Here is a 24,819-nt window from a genome sequence, read left to right on the forward strand (position 1 = left end):
CCACGTCCTCATGGTGATTACATCAGTGTCCTGGCGTGATTCACTGTTGAACAAACGAAAAGCAGTGCTTTTTACTCGACAGGCTTTTAAAAAAACCAAAAAAAAACCCCCAACAAACTGGTGTGGTGGGATTGCATCTGTCTGATTATGAAAAATCATCCTCTCCCCATCATATCCTCGATATGTTCACAAACGCCCGGCCCAAAAAAATAACCCCTCCAACCGCCCGTTGCCATGGCAACTCCAGTTCGAGTGCTGCGATGCTACAAGGCCGCGCATGCTGCTGCGATGCGAGGTGTCTGAAGAGAGACGCCGTGACAAAAAGAGACTTCGGGGAGGAAGATGGAGACGGTGGAACGATGCTGAAATTTCCAATCTGAAAAAAATCAGTTTTCAGATTGGAAATAGAGCAGCAGAATATGGAAGCCATGCTGCATCAAGAAAGAAGACAGAATAGAGTTCTTCCAGAAAAATAAAATAAATAAAAATACATATGCTTTTTTGCTCCCACAACCTCCTGCAGGTTAAAAGCACCGCAATTTAAAAATAAGTGATAAATTTGCCTTGTACTGTGTTAGAGGAATCTCTGCATCTCTTCTACTGCAGCACAAACCACTTAACTCCACAATAACAGATAAGGAGCTGGCCGTCGGTGCGTCTTACAAATGATTTGTTTACATCTGGGGACTCAATTCATTTCACTTGCAAAGAGCACGTCTGCTGACTTCTCGGTCAACGCGCGAGACACGTTTCACACTTTTTCGCAGGCTCTCGCGCAACACTTAACTTCCATTACTTCTCACCTCCGAAGCTACAAAAACGCCGAGGCATAAAAAGTAGAGAGAGACCCGTGACACAGAGACGGGGTCGGGGTGTTTTCGGTTCCCTGCTTTTCTCATGTGCGTGACCCTGCCGTACACCTCAACAGGCGCAGAGTTGTTGGTGTTACGGTTTCTTTAAGGGCTACTGGACCGTTTGGACCTTTGATTTATTAAATGTGAAACTATAAGATCTCATACAAGGAGCTATCACAGTTGGAAGAAACCATCTGCTGTCTGAGAATCCACTGCCACCCAATAAAGCGGGTTTTTTTTTATATAAGCCACTGAAGGTTAAATCAAATATTTTCCAGTTTTTTCAATAAAAAGAAATCTCTCCTTAACCTGGATTAGCATCAGCCCACAGTCGACGGGCTGCAAATATGGAAAACCTATTTGTAGTATAAGTGCGATCATGGATCTATTGCTCACTTATACCTTGTCAAGGTTTTTTCACGCATCTTATTTTTTTTACACTTTTTTTGTACTTTGTTGTTCTTTTAGAACTGACCTATGATTATAGAAAGTTTCTGCACCTCCACCATCAGTTTCAGGTCTGTAGGACCAGACACTATGGAGGTGCTCCATGGGACGTGCTGTCGCTGTTTTTACAGTATATTATACTGTACACTATTGATATTACAATATTCATATTATGAACCTCATTAGGCTTCTACAGAAGCAAAAGTGAACATCATGAGGATAAAGGAGCTGTCTGAGATCTTCAGGAAAAAGTTTGTATCAGCTTATTACAGGGGCAGTACTATTCTGTTTTTGTTTACCATATTTGTCTCTGAATAAATAGGACTGATAAACTAAACTTTTTTGAGCTATTTATATAGTTAGCATTATTCCCTCATCAAAATCATACCTGGAGTGTTCCTTTTATTCTTTCATACATGTTTGAGAAATCCTTTAATCTCCCATGACAACCATTCAGCTGAACAAAACGCCTGGGTGGCCTTATCCCTGCTTTCGAGGACGAAGCTCCTCCTCCTAGCTGCAGTTTCAAAGCTTCTGACCTTCCACACTACATAGCACCCCTCCCCACTCAGCTCCTTCAGACTAGCCAGCAGGGGGAACTGCACCTCTGCTGAGCTCATTTTACGAGCAAGTTCACCCTGAGAGCAGACGGCAAGATGCTAAAAGGAGTCTTAATTCTTTCCTTCACAAGATATTTTTCTTTATTTATGTATTTTGTTTGAGTTAACCAAAGTTAATTGTTGGTATGGATTTGTAAACCAAATCTTCCTTAAATCATAAGCTATGCAAAATATATTAAACCTTCGACCCACTTGGAGTGTTTGCTACTGAAACGTCTAAGTTATGATGCATTCTGCATCTCGTTTTTCTGGAGGCTCAATGGCAGTAAAAGGCTTTTGACTTTTTTGTTTTTGACCAACTCACCTAATCAAAGCACATAATTCTACAGGTAAAGTCCCTGCAGACTTTTGTAAACTGTACATTTGTGATGATACATACAAAAAAATGACTCCAAAGAGGCATGTAGAGAGTGTTTAAAGATTTCAAAGACAAATGAAGAGACAAGATCCGTACAGGACCTCATCCAGTCTTGTGACTTCTGTATCACGTCTTATCTATTTCCCAGGAAGACTGTCAATAGAAGAACCTAAATTACAAATAAATATTATGTTTATTTTAAAGGAAATTGTTGGCTTTTACCTGTTACTTCTAGACATATTCTCAAAGTGCGGTTGGATTTTTCAAAGAGCGATTATGCTACTGCAATAAAATCTAGCTTTTTTTTTTAAAGTTTTTTTTTCTTTTCTTTCATTTTTTCTTCTTTAATATTGCAATATTGAGTCAAACTGAGCCCGCGAACATTCGCCTCCTTTCGCCGAATAAAAGATGTTAGAAGTCACGGACTCTGTGGTCGCGGTGCTAATTATTAGCCATACGATCGATCGATCGATCGATTTCCCTTTTGAGAATCTCCCATGCGCGCGCGCGCATCCTGTCACATCCACCGGTGTCCGCGCTCGCGCTCCAGCTCAGCCAGCTTTCCTCTCCTCTCCTCTCCCCTTCCTCCTCTCTCTCTCCTTCCCCCTCTCCTCTCCTCTTCCTCCTCTCTCTCCTTCGCCGCGCAGAGCTCGCCGCGCACAGGCACAACAGATGGTACAGTACCACAGGCTGCAGGAGCGCGAGAAATTGGCTCAGAAGTACTTTTATACCTCCGAACTTCGTTGAGTCTCAGCGGAAGTGGCGGGATTCTCCGTTGACAAAAGTCGACTTTCCGGACAGTCACTGGACCCCCCGCATTTAGAGGCGCAGTTTCGCTGCCAAGGTAAGTTCGGATTTTTCCTGAAAGGCGTTCAAAATGTTTGTTGGGTGCGTAGAGGAAGCGAGTCCTCTCATTTTTGGATCATTCAACACATTGTCGTACAAACGGAGTGTCCTAAATCGATGTTTGAGTGAAAAACAAGTTGACTGCAGTGGTGACCACTAGATACGTTTATTTAACTTAAAACCAATTTACAAAACACGTGGTTTAACTGTGTCCGGTTCTGATAAATTTACTTGAAAACCCGATTCATTTCAACATATCAGATGAAGTTGAAATAAGTAGAGGTGTCGCCGAGGGTCCAAATGAACTTCATTTGGCTCAGGAACTGCAAGTTCTGACCAGGAGTTTATTGCAGCACTTCATTATCGCCGTGGCTCCGCGGGAGCATTTCTCCTGCAGTTTGGTGCTGATGATGCAGCCCGGTGAGGATGCTGCAGCCCGGTGAGGATGCTGCTGTCACAAGGCCGAGCGGCGCTCAGCCGCCCAACCATCGCGTTTAGGGACGTCTGCTAAAAAAAAAAAAAAAAATAGGCTGATGTTGTTGAATGAAAATTCATTACTTTGATTCGTATGGAAGTCCAAAAGTGACACAATCTCATAAATAAATAAAATCAGTAACAAATTAAGAGATCAATTATCAAGTACATAATCAGGCAAATAAATAAATTCAAGGAATTAATTTAATCTTTAAGACTTAACCATCGGAATTAATGGCCGTGGCTTATTTTGACCCAGTCAATAAAATTGATTGGATTAACTGTAGATTAGCCAGTAATTAGTTAGAATACATTTGGAGGAATTTGGTGACAGATACGTTATTGAATAATTGAATAAACTTAAATTATTTTCAATTATTTTATAGTAAAGCACAGGATTTCTGAACGCCAAAGGTGATTAGACAGAATAGTTATTTTATCTATACTTACAATTTATGCTTAACTGGAAATAAATGCAGTTAAAAGTAAAATTATAATTGTGTTAATGTCGAAATTGATTTACTGCATAATTAAATATTAAAATGTAAAATCTTGGAGGTGTTTCCATGTTAAAATTATGCATGGTTATATTTATTTCATGAGTTCCATATAGATGAATATCTATATTCTGATCCTCCGGATAAATGGGGCAGAATTACTTAAAATGTGAAACAGATGTAATTTATTTATAACTTACACATATAATTAGTCAAAATGGTATTCTACTTTATTCATTATTGCTTTAAAAATATTTTTGTAGCTGCTTCAGGGTCAGGAGCTGTCAGTCTGCCAGTCCAGCTAGGGTTTTTATTATCAGAAAATAGTGAGTTGATGGTTTCCTTATTTAGCACATATAAAGGACGAAGAAAGTCAACAGTTTTCTAAGAAAAACTTAAATCGGAAAAGAAAACTAACAGGTGAAGAAATAGAAAAAGATGCAGTCCAGAGTCGGCCTGAGGTATAAGTGAACTCTGAATTCCTTCTGCTTGACCAGGTGCCTCAAGAGTGCTTGAATTTATGGGTTTAGAAACGCACCAGTTCCTCACAAAACAGACGAGTAATGAGGTTTCGTGGCCTGAGATCTCGTGATATTAAGAGGCTGCAATATTTATCAGCCAAGTGAAATCTGTCTTGTAAACTGCTATCCTGTTCCTCTGTGTGTGGCTCTGAACAGTGAGGCGAGTGTAAACTATTATGAACCCTGAATATGAAAATGCGTTTAGATTGAAACTGTTTGGTATGTATTTGAGACTCTTATTTTGAAGTAATGCATGACGTAGTTTCTGCGATGCTGTGCTGTAATTAGCAGAGCTAGCTAATAAAGATGGCTAGCCAGACTGTTGTGTAAAGAAACTCCTACTAGTTTTATACTGTTTGCTTGGCAGAATGTAGAAGAAATGGTGAAGTGATGAGATACAATGGATTTTTTCAGCAAAGAATCCCACGGCTGGCTTATAAGTAGCCGCTAAAGTTAGTGTGTAGCTTGCGGCTTGACTTGCTACTGTTGAGCTGTTTTTTTAACAGAAACTTGTGTTTGTGAAGGAGAGCATTTTCACAGTTTATTATTTTTTTTTTTTAAAACATTAGGACCACCTTAGAACTGGACAAATTTACCAGCAATTTGACATCAAGGCTGAGGCAACGGTCACTTGAACTCAATGTTTTTGACCAATTTGGGGAAAATTTGTGGTAAAATCAGGAAAGAAATGTGGAGATTTGTTGATTTAGTTTGAATTTTACAGATTTGTGAAAAACTGGAAGAACTTACTGGTGTAATTTGGAGTCTGGAGGTCCACATAAAAAGCCATGGCGTGCCAGATTTGGCCCCAGGGCCTTGAGTTTGACACACATGAATTCCAGTTGTTTAGGGCCTCATGCCGCTTTCCACCAGCCCTGCTATAATATGTTAGAGACCATCTCCGTCTAAGACGTTCATTTGTTCTGCTTGTGAGGTTTGTCACTAACTGTATATTTGGCAGCGAAGCCACGTGCTTTAAGTCCCACAGGAAAAAGAAATCACCCGCAGGAGCATCACCATTATAGATTATAATGGCATTCCTCCTTATGACGTTCCCTCAAGTTGCCAGCGAGCTGAGCATAATGACTTTTTTCTTTCAAACCCAGAAGACCTCCTTTGGACCCCCAGGTGTCCCTCGAGGCGGCAGCCGCAGCCAGCCGCTTACAGGAAACGGCAGCGGACCACCACGGCCTCCCAGTTTGTACACAATTAGCTCTCCGGGGAAAACGACTCCAACTTTCCCTCGTCATCCGCTCTTAATTCTCTGTGAGCTGCTGGCAATGTGGAGAAGGAAACACTTTTGAGGAGTGCTTTGCAAATGCGACTGTCAGGGTACAAATTTGCAATAGCTGCTGATTTATTGAGGGGAATGGAGACGTTTTCAAATGAACAAGAGAACAGGAGGAGAGGGATACTGATTCTTCTGCACTGTACGGATAGATGGCATTGGGATCTATTAGCACAGATTTACAGAAGCACAAATGTGCTTCTACAAAATAATTTTTTATTCAGATTATATGTAACAAACCAATAGACAATAATGTATAATTCTGAATTGTAAAGAGTCATTCGGATGTCATTTTTATCAAGTGTTTTTTTTCCTCACCTGATAATCCGGTAGACTCGGAGTTGCAACATTTGTTACATTTTCAAGAGGTGCGATTCACTTTCACACCGCACGGTGTCAAACGAACAAAACCCTTTGAGAAACCTTCCCCCCACCTCGCCTGAGGTGGCGCCGCGGCAAGAACCACTGAAGGAAACAGCACAAAAAAACTCTGAGGAAGACCCTGAATGCAACTTCCTCCTTTACCAAATGTCACCAAAAATGGAGCAGTGTCAGATTATAGCAGTCATTGTTGGTGAAAGATCAAAAGGCATTTCTCCCACTAGACTTGTGCGTTTGTTTTGTTTGTATTTACCCAGAATTCCCTGCGCTATAGTCCGCTTCCTGCTTTAGAAGCGGTCCCTGGTCCGCTTGCATCCATATAGACATTCAAACCGTGCCAGAGTTCACTTCACCCAAACCGAGACATAGGTTTTTAGGCGGGCCACAGTTAACTTTTCTGGTGATTTATGCATTCCCTAACCCTAACCCTCCCCAAATAAACCAGATGTTCTAGGAAAAATGGACTGGAGTTTAATTAAAGCGGACTAAACACGGCTTGTGTGAATGTTTTCTTTATAAGCTAATAAATGCTCCTCTTGCCCAGCCTCTCATCTGAGGTGGACGGCCATGTCTTGGTAGTTACTTTCTAACCTAATTCTGCTTTAAACTTCTCCTTATCCTTAACCCTGACCTGTCTCCCATGTTCCTTGGTCTTTATGGTACTGTTTGTTTTATTCTCAAACAAACCTCTGAGTACTTCATACAACAGCAGTATTCACACTGACATTAAATTACTAACAGCCAGTTTGTTATTCTTGATTTTATTTAGCCGCATCAGAGTAAAAGGGGTCTGATTACAAATATACACAACACTTTTAAGATTTTTTTCTCTTAAAACAGTTGAGAAAATTCTCTACACTGGACTAAGATGCTTTAAAATGTATATTTGTGACATGATAAAATTAGGGCTTCAACTAACGAATATTTTAGAAATCAAGAATCCTATCGCTTATGCTAACGATTAATTGCTTAATCGGATTAAAAATTTGGCACATTATATTGATTTATTGTTTAACTTGCACCTTCTATTCCTTTTTTAAATAAGAAGATAAACATTATAGTGCTTAAATTCAATAACGTAGCATTCCTTTAGTGAAATTGAACTGCGGGAAGCCACTTGAGAAGTATTTGGTAAAACGTACTGACAAAGATGTTCTTAACTGAAACGCACAGTTTTGGCTTAATTACTGCTCTGAGTATGTTGGGGTTTTTTTACAGCAAATGGCTTTTGCTTTGAGTTTGTACACTCCAGTTAACGATTAATCGACTACTACGTTAGTTCTTTCAATAATCGATTCATCACAATTAATCCGATTAATTGTTTCCGCCGTATATAAAGTGGGAAGTGTGTTAATACGGCTGTGTTGTTTTTTTATGTCTACGTTTTCCCGTCCATCCGTGCAAAAGGCTGGCCGTTTTGCCGTCTGGAGGATGAACGTGATAGTTCAATACCAAAAGCAGGAACTGTCACCCATTAGGTCAACTGCTGCTGACAGACTCTCACCCCAGGCGGTGTTTTATTCTACTTTTTGACACTTGAAACGATGAGACCGTAACCATAGAGGGCCTTTGGAAGTAACTGTGAGGATTTCCGTGTGATGGAGGAGAGAGAAGCCTAACGAAATCAAGCAGAGACAACATCCACCAGATTGTGGAAAAGTTAGATCCGCAGTAATAAGGTAGGACCCGGCTCCTTTCAGTGTGGACTCTGGGTGCAGTCTCTTGCTTTGAAGAGTGAAATCAAAAGCTCAGCCGCTGCAGAGGCCGACTCATTTTGACTTTGCATAACCCGCATGCGAGGTTCGTCTCATATACACAAAGTCTGCCTCCTTCATTTTACATGAGTTGGTAAAATAAAGGAAGTTCCATAATTAAACATTTGCTCATTAGAAGTCGTTTTCAAACAGCCTGCGGAGGCATTCTGCTTCAGAGAATGCAATGGCGTGCAAATGTGATGTGACACTCCCAGACATCTTGGGCAAAATGCTTCATGTAAACCGTCGGAGGGAATCAAGTCGACTCTCGCTTCCACGTGTTGATTCGTTTGCCGTGACTTAAGCAGCTGTTAAGCCGGACGCTGTTTGATTGAGTTTTGAAATGTCGTTGCTGCTGTTTGCTGTTGCTCCATGAGACAAAAAGCAGAGCTGTCCTCACATGACCGAAGCCGTCGCCACAGAAACGGGAGAACACCGAGAGGAACGGCACAGGGAGAGATGGGATGTATCCTGCAGATGGGCGTACAGTATAGAGTGATCTGCTTTTTAGTGGATCAATACCACGCTGTGAGAAGTGAGAGGTTAAAAAGAGATGAAAAGGGAGTTAGGTAACTAGAAAACAAAACACAATCTGTAGTTGTTAAATGGCTGTTTGAAATCTGCCTGTGAGCTTCTAATCTCATCATGAAAGGATGGATGCTCACATAATGAAAGATGACAGATGAATCTAAAAAGGAGAAATTATGCTACATCGGCGTTCATGCCCTAAACCAGCAGATCATCAGAATACTTATGAGATTCTTGCCTTATGCTTTCTGTATGCACGACCAGATCAGGCTGCAAACACCAGCCTTTGGAGTGGAAGCTTAGACATTTAAGAGTCTACGGGAATATGCAGAGAGAAAGCCAGATAGCACTGAACAAACGGCAGTGGCTAGCCATATCTGTTTCCATAAGAAACAGCTGGTTTCATATGGACTGTTTTGAAAGTTTCAGACCTCAGCTTTTAATCATTTAATCATAGATGTTTCTCCTTTACTGACCTTCACTACGAACTCTTAAGTTTGTTGAATTAACAGAAACCTGGAAGAAAAACGTTAAATGTGATCACTGCTATGACGTTTAACCTCCTCCTGTTTTTACTTGTTAAAATGTTTTGTGTCGTGTCGGTGAGCGATGCAGCGTCTGCCTCTCACCTTTTACCGCCTCCTGCCCGCTTGACTCTAGCCTTGCCGCTCTGCCGAACAAGTTGCTGACTCAGTTTGACTTTGTTGTCATAAACGAGCTTCTATCAGAGAAAGCTTGAGCAGTAATTATTCTTTAATGACACGCAGCAGTACCAGTTCAGTTTCTAAGGAGGAAACAGAGTGCATTAAACCAGGAGTGTAGCCTGGCGTGCTGAATGAAACCCCTGGAGACACAGCAGATACAAGACAGAAGGTGTCTTTATTGTGGTCGCGCCTCATTGTTAGAGTAACGGCTGCTCTAGCGTGCAGCATCAAAGAGCCACCCTGCCCACTATCCACAGATAGAAAAATTGAAGGGGAATTTTAAATGGAAACGGATTAATATTTCACCTCTGCATCGATTCGTGTTGCTACTCTGGGCATTTTCCTGGGCGAGCCGTTCATGTATGGAGAAGCAAGTGGTGTTGTTTGTTGTGGTCCAGATCTGACTCATCCTATACTGTTGTGCGTCATAATGGAGGACTAATGTCATCACAACGTGGAGGGACTAAGACGAAGCTCCTCCTCAGAACTGTAGTTTCCAAGTTTCTGGGCTTCTGCCTCACGGAGCAGTCCTCCCCCAAACAAATCCTTCAGACTAGCCAGCAGCAATTAGCAGACACCCGGTGGAACATCAGCTGAGTTCATAATATGAGCTACTTCTCAGTGAAATGCTGATAAAAATGTTGTTAAAGGGTTAGTGGTGGAGCCAGGTTGTGATGACTTCCCAAAGGCAGTGTCGGAAAGAGCTGAAGTTTCTTAAAGAGACAGAGGCCCATTTTCAATGTGTTAAATTACAAAGTCAAATTTCATTTAAATAATATTTGATATAGAACACTTTTATAACAACTGACGGTGACATAGTTATTGTGTTATAAAATGGCACTATGTGGCTGGAAAACACATAAAGCTTCCCCTTTAAGTGGAAAAATAAGTGCCAATACTCAGCTTAGTGTCATACCAATATGGATGTACTTTTTTTCTGTTATACAGAAAATACAAAGAACAAAAAAACAGAGCCAATTCTAAATTAACTCCTCGTGAGCCAAATTTAAAATGTCATGGATCCACCTTTATTGGCGTCCTCATGGCGTTAAAGTAGTAACACTGAAATAAATAAATAAACTAAAACTCATTAAAAACAAAGTAGTGATGAGTGCCTTTAAGACTTAAAATTTTAGTAAGCTTACTACTGTTCCTTTTTCCTTCCCTTATATATATACAGTACAGACCAAACGTTTGGACACACCTTGTCATTGAATTCAATGAGAAAGTGTGTCCAAACTTTTGGTCTGAACTGAGTACAGACCAAAAGTTTGGATATACAGTATATATGCAATTTTATTTTTATATATATATATAAACATATATATATATATATATATACACAATTTTATTTTTTTTCTCAGTGTTAAGCCTGGTCTCAACAAACCCATGGCCGTTTAGCAGTATTATCCAATGTTTTATGCGATGACTGAACACTACCTCAGGACAGTGGTGGGAGGACAGTGGGTTTACTTCACCAGAGCAGGATGTTTTAGCTTTCATGGTCGCCGTAGTCCTCTGGTGTTAGAGCGTAGCGCGGCAGTTACAGGCCGGGAGCGAGCCGCCTGGGCGGTGCGGAGAGCCCAGTGTGCAGCGCTGTTGGGGGAATGCATGTTGACAGAGAAGCGAAGGCACCGGTAAAAGTCTCAATACGCTGAGGGGCAAAATTCAAAAGTGGTTGTACTGCATACCGGTTCATACTGGCCATCTTAAAGCACTGCATGCAACAAGATCTTATTGCAAAAATATCCAACAAGACAAAATCCCACAGTATTTACCAGTTAAGTCCATCTCATGAAACACTGTAAAGTTGCTCTATTAGCTTGTTCAGCTTTTATTGAGCCTGAGAAATTAAGATGTGTTCTTTAGACAAGACTCATATTTTGAAAGTAAGACAAAAAAAAGAAGCATTTTTCCAACTTAAGTTGTACAACATATCCATGACCGGCATCATGGATATGTTGTGCAACATAAACGTGACTGTAAATGAGTTGTTGAGAATGTGACTAACATTACAGCTAAATTGCAAATATATTTCTAATTATAATAAAGTTTCTTTATTGAATTGCTGAACTCTAAGTCCCTACATTAAACTACTGCATTAAATCTGTGGAAACTCTGACAGGATCAAAGAGACTGGAACTAAAAGATAAAAGTTCATCTTTGACCCTGTCAAGATAAACTTTCAATATTAAACTCTAGTGCTCCAGAAGTCATACGTAGAGGAGTCTTAAGGACACAAAGTGCACAAACCAAAGACATGACATTCGAGACAGGAAAAAGTATTGTAGCATACCTCTTACAGGTTCAGAAAGAGCTGCTAGCATCAGCCGGCAACCAGATGATGCTTGTGTGGGTTCTGGGATCATATGTGATGTGTGTGGCATCGCCTGTGTGCATTGACCTTTGGACAACTAAGGAAAATGGCTGAGTGACGATGTAAAAGACACATAGAGCAACCCACTGACACAATCTCTAAACTGATGATTCATTTATTTCATGTGACAGTTCATCTTTCAGCGTTCCCCACATTTTACAGGGAAAATTATTGTAGTCACACAATATTTTACTGTTTGCATGAAGTGTGATGGAGAAAGATGGGAGACAATGAGAAGAAAGTAGAAGAAAAAAGCACCAGTTGTAGCAAAAATGTCAGCGTCTAATAAAACACAGCAGAAGCAGATGTTCTGTACTGTAAAAAGAATTAGCACAGACGCAAACAGCATTTCCTGTGGGCATAATCAGTCCTCACTATTAGAGCAACAACCTTTTGCGGTGTCCTGAATGAACATGGACCAACTGGAATACAGATGTGACTTAGAAAGATGTCCAATGATAATGCCCTCCTATGAGGCAGCAGTCTGGTGACTCTTGAGGGTCTTAGCGGAATTATTCTCAGTACTCACCTAAAGATGACCGCTATTAACGTTTTATTTTTCATTAAGATAAAAAGTACTCTTACTGCTCTAGTCTACTCAGACCCCTAGTCGTGGCAAATGGTCGCTTGAGTCAGGTTCTAGTTCTTTTTCTTTCTAGCGAACATCTTTCAAAATGGCTGCCATGGTGGTAACAGAGAATATATGTTTGCACTGAAATTGGCGGTAGTTATTGCCAGTGGTGAGCTCAGCTAGCCAAAATGTTAGGTTCACTAACCACTAATTTACTGAACAAGAATATTAGCTCCACTTACACTAAAATGCTAAACACATGAGAATAGCGCAAGCTAATGCTAAACTGCTAACCACGAAAAAATTAGTAGAAGCTGAGAATAAATTTCCATACATAAAAACTTTTTCTCTGCTAGCGCTAAACCATTACACACATAAAAAATAGCAGGAACTAATGCTAAATGCATACATTTCTGCAGAAGCTAACACTAAACTACTAAACTCAATAAAATTAGCGGTAGCTAACACTAACCATCAAGATAACTGTTTCTCAGTTTGTCTCACATCTTCATCTCCTTACAGTTCACAACGTTTAGGACACGCAAGCAACAAAGTCATCAGCTTCAGTATTAATATTGGATTTTGCTACTTTAAAGTTGTACGAATAGGATGAGCAAAGTCAAAAACATATAATGGAACATAAATTTGCCCCCCAAGTCATGAAAATGGGTAACATTCTATGGCAATAAAAGGCTAAAAAAATATGGTCTTAAAATTAAAGTGGCTAATGTGAAATATGAAAAACATACGTGCGGGGTTAAGAAGGTAATTTTGTTTTTTGCTTAATCATTAAAGATTATTTACAGTCATAAAATGTTGCACTACCGATAGAAAACCTTTTAAACCAATTTGAATAACGAACTGAAGTGACTGCAGTGTTTGATAACTGTCAGTTGGAATATATGCATGGTTGGATTGAAATGACATTTTGTATAAAGTGTCTTGAGATGTGAATTGGTGCCATATAACTTGACTGAACTGAATTAAAAATAAATAATTTAAACGCTGCGGACACATTCTCGTAAAGAAGTCGTGTGTTGGTCGACTACTACATGTCCAGCTTCAGAATATCTACGAGGAGCTCGCTTACCTTCAAACTGATTTGGTCTCAAAGAGGCACTTTCAAAAGAAAACAGACTAAATGTTTTGAGCCATCCAAAGGACGTGCCTGCAGTTCCACCGAGGCATGAAAAACTCTTGGACAGTTCAGCATCTCACGGGAATGTAGAAAAGCCTTCACCTTAACGCTCCAGACATCCTGACAATTCACTTCAGGACAGAGGTATTTACGATCAAGCAGACTGTTGACTATTTATGTATTGAACATGTCCTGAAAAGAGTCACATAAATAATAAAGGACTAAATTGACTGTAGAGGCCGAGCGTGCGTGTGGCCGTGGGCAGTTCTGATGGAGGGAACAGAAAGCTCACGTGTTCAGGTGGATGTGAGTCGTGAACCTGAAGGAAAGAAAGAAGTTAGGAAAGGCTGGTGCAGCTCATGTGGAGTCAGGCCCAAAATTATTCATACCCCTGGCAGGTTTAGGTTGAAAGTCAACTGTTAAATTAAACAATATGTTTCTACTTAATGTAAGTTATATGAACATTTTGCTGTGATCCTGCCAGAGTCTTGACTTGGATCTAATAGAGAATCAGTGGAAAGAGAGACAGAATAGAGTGATGGCAAAGTGGACTTCCAAGCTTAAAGGGGTAGTATTATGTATTTTCTAGCCATATAGTATCCTTTTATAGCACAATCAAGTAATTATGTTACCTTCAGTTGTTATAAAAATATATAATATATTGTATATATCAACCATGTCTTAAAAGAAATTTGACTTTGCAATTTGATATCTTGAAATTGGGCCTTTGTCTCTTTAAGAAGTTGATAATCTTTCCAACACGTTCAGGATGTTCTCACACTAATCATTATCATCATTAAGTCTCTAACAAAATTCTTTGGAGCATTGCACAGAGAAATAGTTCATATGATGAGCTCAGCAGATACACACTTTCACTAGGTGGTTGCTAATTGCTGCTGCCGCTAGTCTGGAGGAGCTAAGTGAGTCGTGCTGCTCTGTGAGGCAGAAGCTCAGCTGGAGACTGCCATGGCAACCCCAGAACGGTTGCCATGGGAGATTACAGGATTTCTCAAACATGCAAGAGAGAATCAAAGCAACACTCCAGGTCTGTTTTTGATGAGGGAATAACATTACAATGTGTAATATATTTAACACAACTATTAAAAGAAGGGCAAAATGAATTTTGGAATGTCTTTGATAAAATCTAATAATATCCAGTAATCATTTCACACTGCTTTTATTATCTGTTGAAAGATTTCTGTCTCCTTCCCCCCCAAAAAGTAAACTTCTTAGTTGATTAAAATCAAAATCCGCTGGGGTATGAACAATTATGAGTTTAAATTTATTTTTGATTACACCCTCAATCACAGAATTACTTTTACGTCACAAAAATGGACAGAAATTCTCAACAGATAACTAGTTCATTGTGTAGAGCGTGAACAAATGTCTCCACAGCTTCTAAGAATCTACAAGACAGATTTTAAGTTTTATGTAGTTCTACTTTTGGCATTGAAATCCCTATCTGTCAGGCACCTGGGTCATGTAGTAACTTAGAGAAGAATTTATGTACACTAAGAAGAAAAAAACAGATTGCAGATTTTTACTACATTTTAATACTGCTTTAATAATTAGACGCTCACTTATCAACCTGACGGAAATCCACGTTGCTCAGCAGATTAAGGAAGAGTAAGGATACGCTGGGAGAGCAGGTGGTATTCATGAATGAGCAACTTTAATGAAAATCAATCAGAACAACAGTTCCAGCTCAGCCTGTATGAAAGAGACGGCAGCAAAACTCCCATTCATATGATAATTTACCTCCTCAGCGACAAACAACTTGAACAAAAACTGAAATCGAATCTTCTTAATTTAGCAGTATGATGAAATCGCAGACAATCCTCCAAAGCGCCGAGCACTGTGGCTTTGTAACCGAGGCAACCAACTACAGGTATGGTATTTGGTCAGATTAGCCGGTGAATGTGGAGCGCTTTCACTGTGAAAGGCACGTTACCAGCTGGATGTGTTGCTTCGTTTTTGAGGTCGTTTGTGCGTCTCTTCGAGGTTTCATTTGACGATCAGATCAGAACGCCGCAGAGCTGTGAGGCTGAAGGCCCGGTTCTGGCTGGAGAGGAGCGCACCACAGACCTAAGTGGAGGTGGATGCCTCCATTAGCGGAGAGGATTCGCACCCCAGTCATTCGTCTCACGTCCTCCCACTGCAGTGACCTGTGGTCACATGTCCTAAGTCACCTGGCGCTCTCCAATTGTTGGGACTCTCTCTCGCTCTTCCCATCGTCGGACGTCGAGAGTCAATTAGCACAGACAAAGTAAGGGAAGGAAGGGAAGTATATTTAGGTTCAGACTGCTACTATCGATCTGAGGAAGCCGTTCAGAGTCAGGGCCGCTTTTGTTTTTCATTCGCGTAGGAGGAAAAGAAGCACCAGCCCGACTTTTGTGGTGGAGAGGAAGCTTTTGGAAAGCAGTGGAGCTGTTTTCTAGTTGTGTTAGCGTGTACGAGACAGGCTAAGCGTTCATCACAGAGCCAAACATTACAGGGTTTTACTGCTAAAAAAAAAAGACTAACATAGCATTTCCGTGCTAAACATGTAGCAGCAGCACAGACGACCCCAACGCTAATGTCAGCGTCCACAGTTCACATTTCTAATCAAGTTCCATGAATGATCAGGAGTTCCTGAAACACTGCAGACATGGATAGGAATAATCATGCTCTATTAGGCGTTTAATACCATTTATCTAGTTTTTTTTATTCTTGTTTTGTATTTTTCTTTTGTGATGTACTTCCTACTGTAAAGTGCCTTGGTCATCCATGTTGTAATTTGTTTTAAGTGCTCCATAAATAAAGCAATCAATCAATCAATCAATCAATCAATCAATCAATCAATCACGCTGATGGTTAAATAATCTAAATTCCAGATCAAAAAATAAATATTGTTGTGCAGCTCATATATCTATTTACTCAATAATTTAGCAGCAGAAAAGGTTTTTGATGCTCATGGTGCTGTCAATCATGCTCATGTGCGCACAGCTTTCCCCTCCTCCCCTCAACCCCTAGTTTACTTAGCCACTGATGAGCAGGGGCACAACTACATACTTACTGAGGTCTATGTGAACATCATCACCCCCCCCCCGCCCCCTCCCCAGGTTTAATATCTCCATACAGCTCTCTCTTATTCATGCACTTATAAAATACAGTAATTACATTAAAACCATCATGGCATTTAGTTTTTTGTTGCCTCCCTAATGTTATTATTCCTACCTGATGTGTGAATAAATTGCAGGCTAGAAAGCAATTAAAAAAGAATGAAACAAAAAACTGTGCAATATTTCATCATTTAATATATTTGAGCCAAAGAGCCTTTTCTGTTATCCTGTGTCTAGAACCGCCTATGAGCTGCAGGTCTGAGGCTTTTTGTTAGCATGTTTTCTATCATTCTTATAGCTTGATAGGAAGCCTGATCCAAACTGGCAACCCACATTAATAAAATGGTGAAATAATATTAACCACAAAACACTGTATTTATAAAAGATATCAACGTTTTTCCTACATAGAAACCCCTGACAAGCTAATGTAGAAAAAATAAACAGTTTCTCTTCACAATATTTATTTATTTACCAATAATCTAATAGTATGAGCTGTTCTTTAAATTGCCATTTATATTTTTTGATTGAGGGATGAAGAGACGCTGATGTCTGGTTCTTTAGGTTCTGACGGGTCTGCGGTGTTCCTGTCTTGAACCATTCTGTCTGATATCATACAGCAGTGGTTCACAAAGATTTTTTGGGCCCCCCTATGGATTACAATAACCCCTCCCCCCCAAAAAAAACCCCCAACAACAAACACACAAAAAAAGAATCAACTGGGCACACACATTGTTCAACCAGACATAAACCTATACACGTATTTTGTTTTCAAACTCCACTGACGTTTATTTCACACTTCAGGTTGCAACAAAACACACTACAAACCATCTTTACAGTGAAACACTTTTATGTAACTGTTTTTTCTTTCTTTCTTTCTTTCATTCATCCATACCGCCCCTGTTCGATGGCACTGCGCGCCCCACACTTTGGGAACCACTGTCATACAGACAGAATGGGTCTGTCGGTGTGTCAGCGTCACTGAATGTCGCCGACACATTTTCTTTTTAAATCGCCCCTATTTAACTTCACTGAAGTTGTTCAGCCTGGAATGTGTGTCTTCCTCCTCACGTCTGTATTTTTGCCAGACGTTTTTGCTTCTAAGGACGGTGGAGAATCGATGGACATTTTAAAAAGATGCGGGTTGATAGCAGCTCACCGCGGCTGCTATCCGCCTCTGGGCAACCATGACAACAGCGTCCGGGGGTCCTATTTAGCTCCCACCACAACAATTTAGCTGACTTTAATATTTCCTGTGTTTTGTTTTGGTCATTATTGTTGAGATCTGTGTGACAGGTGTGTCTATCAGACATGTATAGAAATATGGAACAAATTGCGCCCGGTATCGGTTCAATACGGGACACAACAATTAACAGTCGAATACGAGACGATTCCGTAGTTTATGGGACGGTTGGCAACCCTAACAAAACAACAACAGTCGCCTGTCATTTTAGCCTAGCTTAAGCTAACCTGAATATTTCCAACTCTCTTGTTGATACACTGACATTACTTACCTACTGTCTTTCAACCACTTTGAAAAGCTTTTCTTCATCCCTCCATCATCTTTATCCCTCCCCTTTGTCCTTATTCTGTTTTGTGCCCCAGAGTTTTTTTCTGCCGCCCCATCTTTAGCTCCCTGTTGTCGAGTGCACTACTACTATTCAAATTTAAAAGAAAAACAAACGCGCCTCAGTGCGTTCTCAAAGGAACGCCTGCTCAAGCTACCTGTATATGTATGTGTGTAATGGGGAGGGGCGGCAGGGGCGGTGAAGAGACAGGGGAGGGGGGGAGGGGATAATCAGTGCCGTTCCTCTATTGCTGATCATTTCATGCATGCTCAAACAGCTGTTAAATACAGAAAATGCCGACTAGAGAAAAATTTTCCCACATTGTTTTGGGGCCCCCTCTAGTGCAGCGCTCCTATGCGTTGCATACAGTGCATACCCACTTTTTGCGCCACTGCTGATGAGGGTCGGGAGCGGTGCGGTGCATTTCTTCAGATTGCAATAGTAGCAGCAGTAGGAGGTGCAAGAGCTCGATCTTTTCACAGATATCTGTCTCGTATTATACTGTCATGACATGGTGACAGTTTTAACAAATGTGTGAAACACATATTTAAAAAAAAAACAAAGTTATATACTACAGCTTCATTTTTATTGCCTTCCACTTCTAGATTTTTGTCGTTCTTGAGACAGGCGGGCTCCAAAATAACAAAAATGCCAACAGTGGTGTTTGGTTTTGCTCATATTATAGTGTTTCCTCTTTTCTTAGAAATCCAGACAGAAGCTGCTGAAAACACGTTTGTGTGTGATTTACACTTCCTTCCGAAACTTTGCTGAGTGGATACAAAGCATTCGCGAGACAAATGTGTTTTTATTGCTGCCAGTTTTTCTCTGCTGCTCTTTTCTACTTTCGGAGTTATGAGGTGAAAAAAAAAAAAAAAAAAAAAAAAGAGTACAAAAAAAAAAAAACGGGGAAAGTTTAGAAAACTTCATTGCAGATATGTGTTAGATAACACTCTCTTTGCAACATGCTGAATAAAACAGTAAGCTGAACTGGAGTGCTATGCTGGACCTATAAGAGCTGGAACCTTCTACCTATGTGAAGGACAAAAGTGATCACACTGTGGGTGTAAAACATGCATGAGTGCCTGGAACAATTTAAGCACTGGCTGGAATGTAAACTAGATTTTGTGTGTTGCTGGTATGGGGGATGAAGTTTGGTTTGGCGCCGTTGAGCAGGTGGGCTTAGCCGTTGGGCAGACGGTGCTGTGATTCCGTCCAGACCGTCGAGGCTAAACGCCGCACTGCTCAGCGCTCCTCGCCGGGTCAGTGTTTACAGCAGACCGGAAATCTGCTGCAGAGTCATTCTGTTTTCAACAGTAGCTACATTTCCATTAGAAATGTGTACAAAACCTTGTCCAGGTTTCGCTAATGTCGCAAAAAAAAAAAAAACACAATTGCTTTGTTTTCATTAAATAAGAAACGCAATTAGAACCACACGTGAATCACGTAATAAGTCATTATAAAAACACACCGCGTCACGATCCCCCGACCACTTGTTCTTCTGCTTCCAGCGGTGGTAACGTCTGGTTGTTGATCACGTGACTCGTGTGATGCGAAAACAGTCTTTCTATTGCAGTTTTGCGAAATACACTAATTTCGATATGGCTGGAAAAAACGCCTCACCCTGGTTGCAAAAACGTCTTGTCGAAAAACATGAGTTTATTTTTTTTAAAATGATGTTTCCATTAAATAAATGCATTTTCATAAATTAAATTTGTGCAAGTTTAAGATTTATGGAAATTCAGCTATTGAGGCAGATTTGTTTTTAGGAGTATGTTCATCTGCGTACACAATAAAAATCAGCATTTTTTTCCTCAACAAATACTTGGGTCATGATTTTTAAAAAATTTTTTTTATTAAATGGTTCTAATCCTAATTGTGCCCTTCTTATGAAACTATGTCTGTTTCTCTTTGAATTTCTCTCAGATCAGCTCTATCCTTTAAAATGAGTAAATAGTATTTTGAACAGAAGAGTTAAAAGAACCTCTTTGGGAGTGATGCATAAAATATTGGCATTTCAAAAAAGAAGGTGTGTTTAGGTGATTTTATTTATTTTTTGGGTCCTGTCTCAGTAAACAGCGTCATTCCCGCTGATTCTTTAATCTTTTTTTTAGAACATTACAAACATAAACTGCCATGTAGAAACTGTATGCAGTGTACCAGATATTTGTGAAGTGAATGGACAATTATATGTGCTTTTCAAAAACGTGGAGTCAGTATTTTGTAGAATCACATTTTGCGGTACATCTCCATCAGCTTTGTGTTTTAAAGGAGACAAAATATGAAGAAATTGAAGAGGCATCGATTGTTTTGTGAGACTTAAAAATAGTCCAAATTTTAGCACATTTGTGATGTTTTTTTATCTTTAAATTCAAAACATCTGTTCACAGTTCACAAACCACAGGATTCATACTTTCCCCCCTCACTGCATTACTTGTCACATTTCAAACAACACTAGCTAATATTTAGTTTTTTTCACATAATTACTGTTCAGTACAGCAGTTTATATTCTTCCTTCACACATTATTTTCACAGTTTGTCAGTTTCCGGTGTTTGGGATAAACTAGACGTTCTCGTCAGCGCTATTTCCTTGGGCTATAAGCAAAAAAACAAACAAACAAACAAAAAATAAAACAAATGTCAGTGATTTTGGTTAGACTGTGAAATATTGTTACAAAATATTCTGCCACGCCATGCAAACGGTTGTCACACATGGTGCAGGAAATCTTTAAAGCGTGATTAATTATTTTTGAGAATTTCTCAAATCTGAATGCAAATCAAATGACATTTGCCTGAAAAAACACAGTGAACGGTAGAGAAATGCTCAAAGTGTTCATGATAGTGTTCAGTACGCAGAGGGAAAAAGTGGGGGACGGTGGTAGCGACGTGGTTTAGCATTTCAAACACCAACTCAGAGCAGCTTCACTTCGTAATTATGGGGTGAGCATTCAGGAATGTACGCTCAAATCCAGAGTGATAGACAGCTGCATTCAGCTGAGTTTGGTTGTAATTTGCATCGTTCGTCTTCATAATCCTGACTTTTTTTTTTTTTGATGCAAATCAGTTTTTGCCTCCTTCGTGTTTGGAAAAATAGATGATGAGCATGAGTGAGAGATGTAACTGGATCATCGTTATTAACTACGACAAATCAGAGTAGTGACTACAAACACGAGTGTAATGGAGTTGATGTATTTGTCAGAACTGTTTCAGGATGTTGGAGGATCCCATAAGAGGAAATGTACAAGTATTTATTACTTCCTGTTGCTGCCATTAAAGCGGCAGTGTAATTCTATTTTATAGCACAATCAAGTAGCTCTGTTACCTTAAGTTGTTATAAAGAGGCTTTATATATCACTAGACTTTGTATTACAACACCTCGTAATTGGGCCTCTGTTTCTTTTAGAAGCTTCTGGTCTTCCTGAAGCTCCGCCTTCAGGAAGTCATCACAACATGGCTCCTCTTAAGAATTGCACCTTGAAGGCGGGGCTAGGTCCACCCAGGCGTTTTGCACAACTGAACGGTTGTTTGCCACAGGAGAGTAAAGGATTTCTCAAACATCCTTTAATGTTTGAGAAATCCTTTGATTAACGCAACAATCCAGGTATGTTTTGGATGAGGGAATAATGCAAAGCTCCTAGATGTCGATTTTGTACAATGCTGCCCCTTTAAGCATTTATGATAAACTTTGACATCATCAAAAAATGCTGCTGTTACAAGAGGGTTTTTGGAGAGCATAGGACTAAAAAACATCAAAATAAATCTAATGATTTTGTTTTAAATTTAGCAGATTACTTTCTAATCAAAAATGAACTTCCTGTGGAGATAATTGCTAGATAGAAAGGGCCAGCACCCTGAATAAAACATCAAACTGGACTTACAACAGTGTTCCACATGGAACAAGTATGTTCATTATATGAAATGAATTGTTGAGTGTTTCAATTGTCTAGCTTAGATGAACTCTACTGTTTATGTGGGAAAACAAGTTCTGAGGAGGATGATGACTGAAAAAGTTTTAGTTTGTCAAAGATAAAGTTTTGCTTTCCTTGCCTCTAATTTCCCCACATTGTTTTAGGTCTGTGAAGATAAGATAAATTAGTGAGTAATGTTTTTGCTGTGAATCCACTCACAGGTAGGTGCGCAATGCTAGGTGTTTGGTCATTGTCGAAAATTTAGTTATTGACTCTTGTGCTGCGTTTGATTTTACAGAATGTGTCCAAATAGTAAGAAAAAACATACCCTTTCATTTGCATACGGTGAGTTTTTTGGACAGCAAAACAATTAAACAAGACAGTGAAAAGTAGGAAAAGTAATGTCACCAGTTCTGATGAGGCTGAACACTGTGAAGTCCACAGCACTGATCCCAGTGCACATGCACTATTCAGAATAACAGCACATCAAAAGAAGTACATGTCTTTCAAAGACATGAAAGACAGGACTTGATTTTCCACAAAATACTGTTTTTGTTCTCACAATTAGCCAACAATTTAACAATGCAACACGTTTCTCAAAATCCCATCTTCATTAGACAGCAGCTTTAGACAAATCATCCTATTTTATATTATGCTACATATTGTTCATGACATAATTTGAAACATCTTTCCAAAAAAGTGGGTTTTGAGAAGCTCTGCCTCAAACTCCAACAGCTGCTGGGTGTATCAGCCTCAGCCTCTGTATCAGCTTCCCCCCCCCTCTCTCTCAGAAGCCCCTTTTCAAGCTGTGAACTTCCTGTTTTCAGTGGAGTGAAACGATGATATAAGGGAGGAATAAAAGGAGCATCCTCTCCCAGATGGAGAATAGAGCTGTTCAAACTGAATGAGAGGAGCGAGTGGAAGACGGAGCCAGCGCGCACTGCTACGCCGAGACGGAGTAGAAGCTAATGAGAGCATGAGACACAAACTTTCACTAGAGACGGGGAAACGTGTAACTCGGTGCGACAGAAAAAAAGAGATGGAGCAGAAAAATACCTTGTTTTTGTGTTAAAGTTAAGGAAAACAATGGCTGCCCTTTTGCTTGCTACATTTTAAAATCAACCTGTTGTCACTTTGTATGGATTATTTTATTGTATCTTGTATCGGTGACATTAACTGATTAGCCAAGCTACATTTGCATTTTCTACCAATGAGTTTAGGACTCATCGGTGCTTTGGTTGTTGCTCCATCCTATTTGAACCTGGTTCTTCCATAAAGACATGAGCTTATCTCACTACAGTTTAGATTTATAGCCAAAATTGGGACAAATTGGGCCTAAATACATACAGCAGAGAATAAAACCAGATGAGATCTGCTCATTATAGTGCAAATAGGAGCAGGCAGCTTTCCCCTTTGAGGAAAGGCAGAAAGGTGCAGGCTTTCAATAGACTGTAACAAACGCAGGTCACGGCACGATAAATGCACACGTAGCTCCACCCTGCTCCACTCTGAAATGCCTTGTACTTGACTCAGCCTACGGTTACAACAAGCGACAAAATGGAGCTGGAAGATGCTAAACAAAAGCTAAGAACAGGAGAATTTATACTTCTTACTCAAATTTTGGTCTAAAAACAGAAGCAGTAATAGCTTAATTAAAATTGGGCTGGGTTTACTTCTGGCTCTGGCCTCTAATTAATGCTAAGTAGTCGGTTTGGTTTGGGCACGGGCCGGGTTGGATCTGGGTCTCATCTGTTTCGAGAGGCCATTTTGTCCAACATTAGTGTCTGACCTTATATATAGTCTTCTAGAGGAATGTCAACAGTTGCCATCGAAAACATAAGAGTTGAATACTGCAAAGACTGGGCCATCAGCGTCATAAGCGCAATTTGACATTTTGAAAATACATTTGCTTAATGGACATGCGGCAATTTCAAACAAGCTCTTGTTTTTCGATAAAACATTTTGACGCTATGATGAGGTGTTTATTTTGGCTCATAAGGTTTATTTTTGCAAAACTCCAATGGAAACACTTTTTTTCACATCACACGAGTCACATGATCAACAACCGTATGTTGCCACTGGCACAAACCGCAAAGAAGAAGACGACAGAAAGTAGTTGAAGGATGATGGCGCAGCATTTTTCTTTCTTTTTTTTTTGACTTATCATGTGAGCAAACATTTTTGTGTGTCATTTTAATTGCGTTTCTTATTTAATGGAAACACAGCAATTGTAAAATCGTGTTTCTTTTCGACAATATCGGCATATTCTTTTGCCGGCTGATGTTTTCTTTTCCAGTCTGCTATCTTCCTTCATCTTCACGATGTTGTTGGTTTACAAACGTTCTGCAGCAAACCTCAGACGCTTTCACAGACCTGACTGTGAAACGTGACAAAAAAAACCCCTGATGTTTGTGGTTGTAATGTGACCAAAGGTAAAAAAGTTAGAAAGGTTTAAGTACTTTTGCAAAGCACTGTAACAAAGCTTTAAAAGTCAATAAATATAACATTTAAGACATGCTTGAAGCCAAACATAATGCATAATGCTCATCTCCCAAACAAGGTTATGAAGTTAATCAAAAATCATTTCCATTTTTCGGGGCAGCAAAAGATGAGGTGATAAAGACGTGTTTTTGTTTGGGGTTTTTGTTTTTGTGAACTTAAATGCTTCAGTTTATCATGCAGGGTGCAAAAGTTTACAAACAAAGTTTTACTTAGTGGTTTAATGAAAAACAGAAAACATTTTCTGCACAGCAGCAAGTCGAGTTTGGTAAGTAATATAGCTGGATGCTGGAGACGCTCTTCCCAGAAGGGAGTCAGAACACATTTAACAGGTGAATTAGATTAGCTGTCGCTGCAGGTGACGACTAGATGGAACCAGATAACGTGGAAA

General features: G+C 39.8%; 1 protein-coding gene and 1 long non-coding RNA gene across 2 annotated transcripts in view; one reads left to right on the forward strand and one right to left on the reverse strand.

Annotated features, from left to right (window-relative positions):
• Positions 1–2,485: 2,485 nt before the first annotated feature.
• Positions 2,486–24,819, forward strand: part of LOC116711073 (caM kinase-like vesicle-associated protein) — a 46,358-nt gene continuing 24,024 nt past the window's right edge. Inside the window, exon 1 of the mRNA XM_032550449.1 lies at positions 2,486–3,123. The gene's annotated coding sequence lies outside the window, so the exon portion shown is untranslated. The remainder of the gene's footprint in view (positions 3,124–24,819) is intronic.
• LOC116711074 (uncharacterized) lies at positions 12,558–24,322 on the reverse strand. Its single transcript, XR_004337159.1, has 3 exons — positions 23,946–24,322; positions 17,203–17,208; positions 12,558–12,567 (listed from the first exon to the last, which is right to left on the reverse strand). It is a non-coding gene; the product is annotated as an uncharacterized LOC116711074 (long non-coding RNA).

This window comes from Xiphophorus hellerii, chromosome 20, assembly GCF_003331165.1.
Source record: "Xiphophorus hellerii strain 12219 chromosome 20, Xiphophorus_hellerii-4.1, whole genome shotgun sequence".
In the NCBI taxonomy this organism is placed as follows: domain Eukaryota; kingdom Metazoa; phylum Chordata; class Actinopteri; order Cyprinodontiformes; family Poeciliidae; genus Xiphophorus; species Xiphophorus hellerii.